Below are 12,130 nucleotides of genomic sequence, written 5' to 3'. Positions count from 1 at the left end.
TGTGGCTTGGTAAAAATGATAAGATGTTCAAATTTGGGCATTCATCAAATGAGTTTGATGATATCATAGTCCTACTCATTGGTTCAGCTATTGCCCACACTGCTTTAATGCCTTAGTGGTACAGATGAGTAGCTGTTACAGAGATTGTAATGGCCCCCAAAGCCCAAAATGTGTACGTTCTGGCCCTCTGCAGAAAAATCGTGCCCACCCCTTGTACGCACGCCATTCTCTGAAAATGCACCTCTGTGGCCGTACTCATGCCATTTATCCTTGTTAAGGAAAAGTATTCAAAACTTAGAAATAAGACCAAATAATGCCTGCTAGTCAATTTGATATCATAGTGAAGCATTGCCTGATGGGCCTACTCCAGGAGCATTTAATTTCCTGGAGAATTTACCTCTGTCTCATTTACTCTTTATTACTGATCAGGACCCAGGCTCTGAAGTTAATGTTAACATGAAGATTTCTATGTAGGAGGAAAGACTACTCCAAAAGATACCGTTTTGTTACCCTATAGGATATTAATTTTGCATCAACCAGCAAATTCATTTCAGTGTTTCTTTGACTTACTGGGTGTCTATATAGATCTGTTTTCTAAACACTCCATTGAACCATTTTTATCATTCTGCAGTTTCTCTCAGTAATGAGTTAAATTTTTGACACATGCTCATTCTATATTTGTATGAGTGTCATGTTTTTAGCATTCTGAATACTATCCTCTGACTCTTTATAATTCCCTGTGCATATGTCGAAAGCTGGCTTTCGAGTCCTATGTTAAATGGCACTCAATGTTGCTTTTGGTGATCACACTAGTTTAAACTGATAACTTGCACAGCGTATATCCAGTTAATGGACATACAATTTCTCTCCTAGATGCTACAATTCTTAAAGTCAGTACCTTTTTTAAGGCTGAATTTTCAAAAAGCCTTGCTCATTGTAAAAACTCCATAAATTTAAGCTCATTGAATGAGCTTAAAATGCATTTAACATAGAGATTGTTGTTTAAAGAAAAAAAGCCGAATTGTCATTCTTCATATTAGAAGGGAAAGAATAGAGAAAATAGTGCAAGGCAACAATACAGAGCAATTTAAGTATTTGCTTGGCATAAGTAGAAAATTAGATAAAGAAGTATCCCTAGGTTGTAGTGATTCAAGACAATGATAAATTACCTGCATTTAGAGTATTCAAATTTCTCCTCTTAACTGTTAACGAGAGTCTTGCACACGATAGGGCAGGTCTCATCCATGTAAATATAATTACCAGCTTCTTGCCTACTGAACATTGATGAAACAGATTCCCAATCTGCATACAGCATTGAGGAATGAATTTGTTCTGCCCTCATTTTTCCTTTATTTAGAAGTCAATCGCGGTAGAATGATTTCTTTGCCCTGATTGTCTTCTAAGTAAAAGAGAATTAAGGCCGCATCAAATCTATAATTCAAATATACTTTCGACTTAGTAGTTCAGGTTTAGATCTAAGATATTCTCATATTTACCTTATACCTAATGTATCCTCAGTGGTGTTTTTGCATGTTTCTAAAATTTTTTAACGGCACATATGGTTTTTGAAAAATGTGAAGGCATCAACAAACTTGCAGATAAAAGAAATTACCCATCATCCCACCTCTAAAGCTGTTGTGTTAATCTTCCCTGACAAGCCATCGAAGTACTATCATCCTTATTTTGTTGATGATAAAACTCCTAGAAGCTTCAGACTGCATTCAGCTTCTGTTCTAATGATTTCAGGATTAGGTGCTAGAATCATGATATTTGAGAAATCATTAGAGCCAAATTCCAGCAAAGACAAGATATGTGATTTTGGCCAAGTTTGCTCTCGGAACCTCCATTCTCCTTACTCCGCAGTTGAGGGCCTTGTGATATGCATCTTCCAAGAGGACCCACAATGAGCCCCATTTCCTAGCATTTCCTTCCTGAGTAATCCCCTCCTTTTGGGTACGGGGTGGACATAATTACCAGCTTCTAATGAATAATACAGAAAAGATGATGGAATGTTACTTCCATGATTAGTTTCTAGAGGACTGTGACTTCCTATTTTCTGGCAATTTCTGTCTCTCTTGCCACCCAAGTGACCTTGCTGTGATAAAGCCAAATGCCGTGTTGGAAAGACCTGAACGGAAAGGAATTGAGGGAAACCTCCATTCAATAGCCAGTGAAGAACTGAGGACTCAGAACCGACTGTTAGGAACCCAATTCCGCCAACAAACATGTGACTGAGCTAGGAAGCAGATTCTTCCTCAACTGAGCCTTCAGAGGAGACCCCAAACTTAGCAAACACATTCATTCTAATTTTGTGGTAGACCCTGAAACACTGCAGCCTGCTATGCTCTTCCTAAGTACCACAGAAACTAAGAAGTAATAAAGGTGTATTGTTTGAAGCCTCTAAGGTAATTTTTACGTTGTAATAGGTAGCTAATATATCCTCCTGATGCGCAAACTTGGCATTTCCATTCCTCTCAATCATACAGTTGGCATTCACGCTCATGTCCTTCTTTTTGTGAGCCATTTCATAAAACAATCTGATAGATTGATTTAAATCAAGGTGTTAATAACTGATGAAAGCCACCTTTACTTCACTGAAGGCATTTGTATTTAATGAGGTGGGGGTGGGGTCCTGTTTACTCACAGCCTCAGACTCAGCGTGTGGTAGAGCCACAAAATGGAAAAATCCCAACACCTAGGATTATGTCTCTCCTGACCAGGAGCACCTGCAGCAATAAAATTCTAGTAAGTTAGGCCCCTGGATATTTTTAAATTATTGCAGCACCTAGTATTACATAATCCACCTAGATATCTGTTAGGTATCATATCAACATATATAAATGTAATATTCACAAAACACTACAGGGTATTATCTCTTTTTGCAGATGAAAAAGCTGAGCCTCAAATAGATAAAAACTAACTTGACAAATGTCCATAAAAAAGTTGAGGAACTAGGATCAAAAGTTATATTTCCCTGATTATAAAGCTCATATTGTTTTCTTTATATCATGCCAGTTCTCATTTAAAATGTCAGAGAAAGAGAGGGAGGAGGGAAAGATATAACTAAGAGGAGGTAGAATTGAATTAGAGAAAAGAAAGATGGTTCTGTGTGTGAGGATACCAACTTAAAAGGTGTATTTTCAGCAGTGGAGTGTTCTAGAAAACCTGGATTGGGGTCTTAGGGGAATGTTCAGTAAACTGTAGGCTATTAAATAGAACTTATAATGAAGAGAAAGAGAGGTTACAAGTACAGGACCATGAAGACCATCTTTTCACTCTAAAGGAATCCTTGTCCTAATTTACTCTTTAACCCGTAGCGAATAAGCATACCCATTTCCTAATCTCATGACTTAACTAACACGTGGTGCATCATTTAATTAGTGACTACAAATTTATTTGCAGTCGTTCATTTTCTTTCAAAAGTATTTCAAAATTTTAGTGAATTTCACTTTCTTGAATTGGGCAGTTTCCTCTGAAAAACATACTGAGAGTGGATTATTCCCATAAGCCTCTACCTTCATTCTTTTATATTCATAATCCATATTTACTTTGAAAATCTTCCCCAGAAAGAAATGACTGAGCCCAATTTCAAACAAAACATTGTATTTGAACTGTGTGAACACAGATTTGGGCCACTCTCCTTAATAGGTGTCTCAATTTAACTGCAATTGTATTCCATTTGGAATTCTCTGGGGCACACGTGGCATTTTGTTAAGATTTCTGGCAGCACCGGTGCTTATAGTTCAGTTGATAATACATACTTCTTGATGGAGGAGTTCAGAGAGACTCTATTTAATTGTACTTTCTGCTGCTTGCCACTGTGTACAAAAGAGCCAAGTAGAGAATGTTCATCTTTTCCTCTCTGAGGTGTTGATTTGCATATTTAAACATTCTATGCATTCTCTCCCAGTTGCAGCTCAGTGGCTAACGTTTAAGCATATATTTGCATTTGAAAAAAAAAAGTTGTGAAAAGAAGAAAATATACATTTGATCAAAGAAATGCTAATGAGAATTTAACAGCTTCAACTTTTCCGTTCTTATTCAAAGTGTTGGTGTGACCTCTTGACTAGGGAACTATATCTATGGTTTGTTCCCAGTTCTGGTGACTTCATGTAGGAAACAACTGAATTCTAGGTGTTTCAGAATCTTTTTTTAGCTAGGGATTGATCCCTGGGGACTTCGCTGATGGAGGTTTTGTATTTGTTCGTTACTGGTGACTTAATCCTCAAAATAATGCCTCCCCTAGCTGTTCACTTTCTCCTCTAAGCCAAATAAGTGAGGTTTCACTATGATAGGAAAGAAATACTTACAGGAATGGGGAGAAGGAAAAGAGGATTTCCTGCCTGTATGTTTTGTTTTGTTTAAATTTGGAGGTAGTAATGAACCTTCAGGACTGGACAGTTTTGGTTGGTTACCGAAGGCAGCGGTGGGCTTCCTGCCTTTCAAAGACACCCATGTGGTGGCTCCATGAGGTGGGACCGTGTGTTGGGCTCTAAACAAAGATCTCAGTGCTCACATCCAATCTCATTGGTTCTGTGGCAGTCATTCTCCAAAGATGGCCTGTAAGAACCATGCCTTCTCCAATTCATGCCTTTGTGTGGTCCCCTCCCACAATCAATCACAATGTATCTGACTTGACTCACTTTAACCAACAGAATATACTAATGTACAGGAATTCATGCTGACCCTTAAGTCTTGGCTGCCTTCACTTTTGGACTCTTGGGAAATCTGAGCTGCCATTTAAGAATTGTTGTACCTAGGGGCGCCTGGGTGGCTCAGTGGGTTAAGCCTCTGCCTTCGGCTCAGGTCATGATCCCAGGGTCCTGGGATCGAGCCCCACATCGTGCTCTTTGCTCAGCAGGGAGCCTCTGCCTACTTGTGATCTCTCTCTCTGTCAAATAAATAAAATCTTAAAAAAAAAAGAATTGTTGTACCTAGGTAGAAAGACCATACGGAGAGACCTTGTGGAGAGGCCCAGTGGAGCAGAGAGGCCCTGAACAATACGTAAGGAAAGAGAGAGTGTCAACCATCCTACCATTCTACTTCACTGTCTCTATGGCTCCATTCCTAGCTGTAATATGACCACAGCTGCATAAGAGATCCTAAATGAGACTATCAAAAGAGCAGGGAAGCTCAGAACAGCAGGGGAAAGAAAAACCACCAAAGACAGGGGGTGGGGTGGGCTGGGGTGGAGGAGTCCAGGTTAATTTTTGTCCTCCTTTCTTTGACAGAGATTAAATAGAAAAAAGAGGAGGACTCTATAGTGTTAATTTGGCCAAATTCTTAATTGAATCATAAGACAAAAAATCATGTGTGCCAATATATTTGATTCAGTGATGTCAGATACAACAGAGGGAGTGGTAAGACATAAGGGCCAACTCTACAGATTACTTTATTCATTGTTTTTTTTAAAGATTTTATTTATTTATTTGACAGAGATCACAAGTAGGCAGAGAAGCAGGCGGGGGAGTGGGGGTGGGGGTGGGGATAGGGTGGGGAAGCAGGTTCACTGCTGAGCAGAGAGCCCGATGCGGGGCTTGATCCCAGAACCCTGAGATCATGACCTTAGCCGAAGGCAGAGGCTTAACCCACTGAGGCACCCAGGCGCCACTTATTCAATGTTTTTATTGATCTAAATGCTCTTTGTCTTTTCCAAAGTAATCTCTTTAATACTTTTTTGAGCAATTGCATCGACCCATTTGTGATTTGAGCATTTCCCCTGGGTGTGACCTAATACAGTAATAACTACAAACGAGTATACAGATCCTCAAAATATAGAATAACTGTGCCTCATTAAGAAGTAGCTATACTGGGGCGCCTGGGTGGCTCAGTGGTTGGGCCGCTGCCTTCGGCTCAGGTCATGATCCCAGGTCCTGGGTTCGAGCCCCGCATCGGGCTTTCTGCTCAGCAGGGAGCCTGCTTCCTCCTCTCTCTCTGCCTGCCTCTCTGCCTACTTGGATTTCTCTCTGTCAAATAAATAAATAAAATCTTAAAAAAAAAAAAAAAAAGAAGTAGCTATACTTACCATGGGTATGGGGACATCTGTGATAAACTAGAAATTAGATTTTTATTTTAATGTTGTTGGCCTCTTGGAAGAAATACTTCACAAACTTGAACAAAATTCTGTATTAGCCCAACAGTTTCTCCAGACGTCATAGTGCTTGCAGATATGATATCTTACGTCTAAAATATGTGATTCTTTCTTTGGTTTTCTTGTTACCTGTGAAGAAGGCTCATTTTGAGTTTCTACATTTTTGTCTTACTTGGTAGGAGTTTATAGAACCTCCTTAAAACCACTTATTGGATAATACTTAAAAAAGCATATATGAAAAATCATACATCTTATCTGGGCCTATTATCTTCTCAAATGATCTAGCCTCTCATTTTAATCTTCAAGAGACATTTTTAGCCTTGTAGATACTTCCTGGTCCCCAAACCAACTCACAATCATATTTCTCAATTTCAAAGCAGAGTATCTAACTAAATACAGGTATATATATGGAGATATATATTATCATATTATAAATATTAACCAGCACACCATTTTCATAAAACTATTCTTTCTCATAAATCTTCTAACTTTTTAAGCTCAAGACAGGCATTCTACAAATAGAACTTTTAACAAATTCAAGAACTTTTGTCGTATACTAGTTCTGATGTCAGAGATATTTTAAGAGTCTCATGCTCTACCGACTGAGCTAGCCGGGCGACATCAGAGATATTTTATAAGTATAGGGTGCTATTAACTTGTCTTATTCTTAATTTTCGAAAACAAATATGATTTTTGACTGAAGCATGGGGAATAAAAATTCTCCTAAAAACATTTTTTTATATTCTTCTTATATGTTCATACATCGAATGGCAAAACACAATTATAAATACTTCTAGAGTTATACTCACAGAAATGGATCTTCGCTATCGTTTTCAGGATCTACTGGCATTGATTAAAAGAAGTTTGCATACGCAACTTATTCACATTACTTTATTTTTGTTATTGTTGTTGGTATTATTCAGTTCACAAAAAAAAAGTATTTCAAGTCATCATATCCTTGCATTTAACCAGCAAAAGAGTAATCTGGAAAGAAAACATTTACAAACTGGACACATACCCTGTTTATTTTCTCTGAAAATTGCACTCCATAAAGCAAGTCCATTTTTAAACCTTTCCCAATATTATACAAAAATATTCTTATGCAAGTAATAAATTTATCTTTAAACATCCAACTTTTTGAAATTTAAAGCAGTCACACCAAAAGTTATCATTGTTAATTTTTCATCTAAACATAGAACACTTTGTGCTTATACAAACTGCTGTTATCATGTGCTCATATACTCATTACATGGATCTGGCAAATATACTTTGCCGTTATGCATTAAGTTATGTAAAAAAGTATAATCAGTGCAGAACTTGCCTATTTTTAAACAATGTTCTTTAACCGTCCTCATCTATATTTACTTATATATATAATTTCTTTTGGAAAAAATTTAAGGCAAGTGCAATCAAAATTACAAAATCACTATCTCTATTGCTAACATATGCAGCATTCATATTTAGTGAGTGATCTCCTTCCCTCTTAAAATGAAAGTACAAAACGCTAAGTATGTTATACTTGCTACAGTCGGTTATGTGACCTTACCTATAAAGCCATAGTTAAAATCTTTAGAGAATCAGCATAAATGTATCCTTCTCTAATGCTACGCAAGCGGGAATCTCTGCTACCCTTTCCTATAATATCTTATCACATGTCCAGTTTTCTCATGAAAATACACAGCAAGTTATCCAAATGCCCATTTTGAAGATGACTGTGAATACGAGGTCACCTCGTGGCACAGAATACATAAGGTGCAGTACTCAGAAACTTGTCACTTGTAAATTTACTTAATTATATTGTGTTTCGATCTCACTTCAGTGACGGCATGGATTCTGGAAAGTAAGAGAAAACTAAAAAAAATGTTTATTTGTAACTGTATTTCTCAAGTTAGGCTTTGCTGAAGACATGTTATTTGCTAAGGACATAATTTAAATGGAATCTGAAAAAAAGTTATTTCACAGCCCTGGAAAAATAAAATTGACTAAAAGATAGGAAACCCATGGTAATAACTTTGATGCTTTCACAGGCTTTTCTTATGGTAGTTGCTGAGTGCAATACCTCCCTCATTTTTTTTTTATAAATAAATAATTCAGCACTACCACGTAATGGAAAAATAGGAAATGGAAACAATCACAGAATTTTTCTGCAAAAAAAGCAAGAATGAGCTGACTCTCTCCTTTAAGATAAAATTCATGTCCTTCAAGAAAAGTTAGTTGAGCAGAAACCTGGGTGTTTATATTTAGCCTATGCAAAAATGATACTCTGAATAATTTCCTGATGGAGGGCATTATCTTGGGAACTCATAGAACTGTTTTTGTAATGTAGTGCCTATATTGATCAGGTTTGGTTAGTGTGTGTTTTTCATTAAAGTGTGCAGATATTATACATGCATTCACACATGTACATTAATTTAGCACACTAAATGGTTCATGTTTCCAAAGTTGACTGTTTTGAGTTATTGTCCAGATTGCATTCTGAAAATAAAGCAAGCTCACTTGGTATACTGTCTCTTCCAGTTTTACGTAGAAATTAAAAAAGGCTATGTTGCACTCAGTAGAATTCTACCACTGAATATTATTTTTTGGATGTTCTGGTTTTATAAAACCATAAATGGTAAGAGGTCCTATAGTGGCTGTGGAAGTCACTAGGATATGGGTGGATAAAGTTAAAGGAGTTCTCTAGAAACTCTCTGATGTGGCTACTCCACAACTAATGAATAAGAATATTTTCTCTTAACTAACAGGAGCTGTGTCCTTGACATATGCACTCAGGATCAGTGACACGATTAGTTCATGAGAATCAAACATCATCAGATAGGACATTCTTAAGAAACAGAAGCTACAAACGTCATCACTGGTTGTCAGTCCTGGTATAACAAGGGGCATAAACATCAATATTAGCCCAGTGAGATAAATATATGTGGCTGAAAACACATTGTCAGTATGACCAACTGGTTTGTTATTGTCGTGTAGGTTATCATTTTGCTGAAATAATGCAAGATATTGTATTTAACTTATCATCTCACAAAGAATGAACTAAATTTATGGGCACTGCATGAATATAGTCTTGGACTTTACATTACTCAATAGAATAAGGTTCACCAAATAACATGATCATAAAAGTTTGCCAGGGTTCAATTGTTTTGAGGGTGAGCCAGTTATGGATGCTTTTAACAAAAGCTACGAGCGATTCTTATGCTAAAGAATGTTTGGAAAAGTCTACATTAGAGTTCCTCTTTCAATGAACTCATTGTTAACACGAGGGAAAATAACTGTTAAGTCCAACTAATTTAACAAATTTGTTATCTATATCTTTATTTTCACAATCAGTATCTTTGGTATCCCTAATTTTGTTTTTTTCTTTCTTCCTTAACAGAAACAGAAATGACAAGAGACATAAATTCTCTAAGAATTTTATTTTTTTATTAACACTTAACTATCTTTTAAATTAACACTTAAATGTTAATTAGTCTACCTTTCTTCTCTGATGGGGCATTTTTTAAAAGTCATGTATTTCATGAAAAAGTTGGACTTAATTTTTACTAGTTCTTTTTCTCCTTTTTGAGATATTCCCAAATGAGTATAATTGTCTCTATATAGTTCAGGTTTTTTTCCTCAGGACATCTTCATTGAGTTCTGATGAACAAATTAGGAGAAATTGTTAAAAAAAAAAAGGAGACCCAGTTTATGGCGACATTCATCCTCTGCAGATTTTAATCTTGTATTCCAAAGAGTGACAGCAGTTGTAATGACAGAAATAACAAATCCTACACCTGTGTTTCTCAAAGGGTTGTCTGTAGGCCTTCACATTAGAATCACCTGGGAAGCTTGTTAAATAAAGAGATTCTGGGCCCCACTCCAGCACTATGAGACTTAAATCTGGATATCCATTTTTAACAAGCTTTCCAGGCAATTCTTCCAAAGCGTTAAATTTGAGACCCAGCGGTTTGCCTCCTCTAGTTTTCACCTCTGATTTTTTTTTAAAAATAGAATCACCTGGAAAGTTTGTTAAAAACAAAACAAGATGAAACAAAAACAAAAACCCTAGTAACTGACAATGGGGACAACCCCCCCTGACTGGTCTCATTTGAATCTCTGTGACTCTTTAAATCTTCCCAGGTGATTGTAATTGCACCCAGGTCTGAGAACTATGACAGCGGGCCCACTGAAGAATGCTCTGAATGAAGGATTTCACCCTTCACCAGGCCTTTCTGTCACAGTTTCAAGCATACCAAAATAATAATTTCTATTCATACCTTATAACGTTTAGCAATCAATTTCACCTTTTACTTAGGAAAAACATGCTGAGACCATTTAAGAAAGGATTTTTATTCCTATGTCAATTTTCCTTTCAAGTTCATAATTGTATAAATGGTTCTTTATTGCCAAGAACAATTAAAGAACTGAGATATTTCATCACTTAATTTAAACCAGCTATAGACTGTCCTAATCTTACAGTTCTGACGGTCACTTTTGTAGGTTTTTCGCATATTCTTCTGCTATTTTGGGGGATGTTTCACCTTTTATTAGTTTTTTCCCCCAGAAGTTAGATATTTGACTATCTTAGCAGTTTTTCCTAATCCAGTCATTCATGAAGCATCTTGATGACTTTTGCCATTTATCTTCTTTCCTACGTTATTAATTACCTATGTTTTTATTTAAATCATGTAGTTATATATCATTTTGCCATATAAACAGAACTAGAAATAGTACCCATAAAGTCAAGTTTGATGTACTACGTAAGTTTTTTCTTAAATCCTAACATATGTTCAAATACTTAACTATTCCAATAAAAACCTCCCTCCGTGTACCATCTAAAACCAATTGACATCTCACTCTGATAAAAATTCCTAATTTCAGTAAACATTGGCTAAACTATTGGTCAGATTTAGATGTTCTCTATTCTTCAGAACTTCACCCCGCCCACATACCCAGACACACAACAGTATCACTGGGCATTAGACACTGATTGATCAAGGACTTAGTTTGAATTACTCTTATAGGTCATACATAAATGCTAAAAATCCCACAGCAGTAAGTGGGTCACGACGATTTTAATTCTCTGAAATTTTGCCTCAGTCTCTGTTGCTATTTTTCTCATAAATGTAGATCTGATATCAATTAGGAATCTTCTAGAAATAAGTTAAGATATTCTACGGGTATCAGTCTTTTAACCACTTGTTAATAGTATGGGTGAAATTGAAAATTCCTGAGAATTTAAATGTGTATGTGTAAGGTGCAAAAATAGTCCCAAATATTCTTCAACTATAGAGGTTTCTCCCCTGATACTTTTAATAATGGTCAGGTCCTAGGATTCACGATTTGAAATACAATATTGGAATTATACACTGAGTCATAATCCATATAACATATTACTTCTTCAGTAGAAGTTATTTTTCACATTGAAAAACCCTACTGAGGTAGAAATGATTTTGTGAAATTTTAAATATATTAATTACTTTGAAGTCCAACATGAAATAACCTCACAGGGTTCTTATAAATATTACTTTCCATTTTCATACTGATTTATCTTGGCTTCATCTTTGATAAGTGTTTCTTAAAAGGCTGTCCTAAGATAGGAATTCTGCCTAAACAGCCCATTCATTCTAAGATGCTTCTGGGTGTTCTCTTGTTACGCTTGTGATGGAAAGATTTACCATCATTCCTCTCCCCCCAGATAAATAAATTTTAGGTTTACTTCTCTTTACCATAAAATGAAAAGTAAGGCCAAAAACATTTCTCTTTAGGAATGACTGTGCACTATAAGTAGGTGCAGACGAAGTAGAAAAATAAGATGATTAAAGATCTTGGTCACTTTAAAATATTACCTGAGGGGACTTTATTTTAAGGTCGTTATGTGAGTAGTACCTTAAAAAGAAAGGAATAAAATACCTGGGGAGCAAGAAGTAAAGAAGAGAAACAGCAAAGAAGACTCACGTGCTATAATTCCTTTCCTTTCTGTTTCTCCAAGAATGTTGCGAAATAGATGAAGGAATCATGCAGAATTTAACCTTGAAACAATCATTGATGTGATAATGA

Source organism: Enhydra lutris, unplaced genomic scaffold (genome assembly GCF_002288905.1).
Source record: "Enhydra lutris kenyoni isolate GAN:26980312 unplaced genomic scaffold, ASM228890v2 scaffoldscaffold23, whole genome shotgun sequence".
In the NCBI taxonomy this organism is placed as follows: domain Eukaryota; kingdom Metazoa; phylum Chordata; class Mammalia; order Carnivora; family Mustelidae; genus Enhydra; species Enhydra lutris.
Note: the sequence above shows the minus strand (reverse complement) of the source record.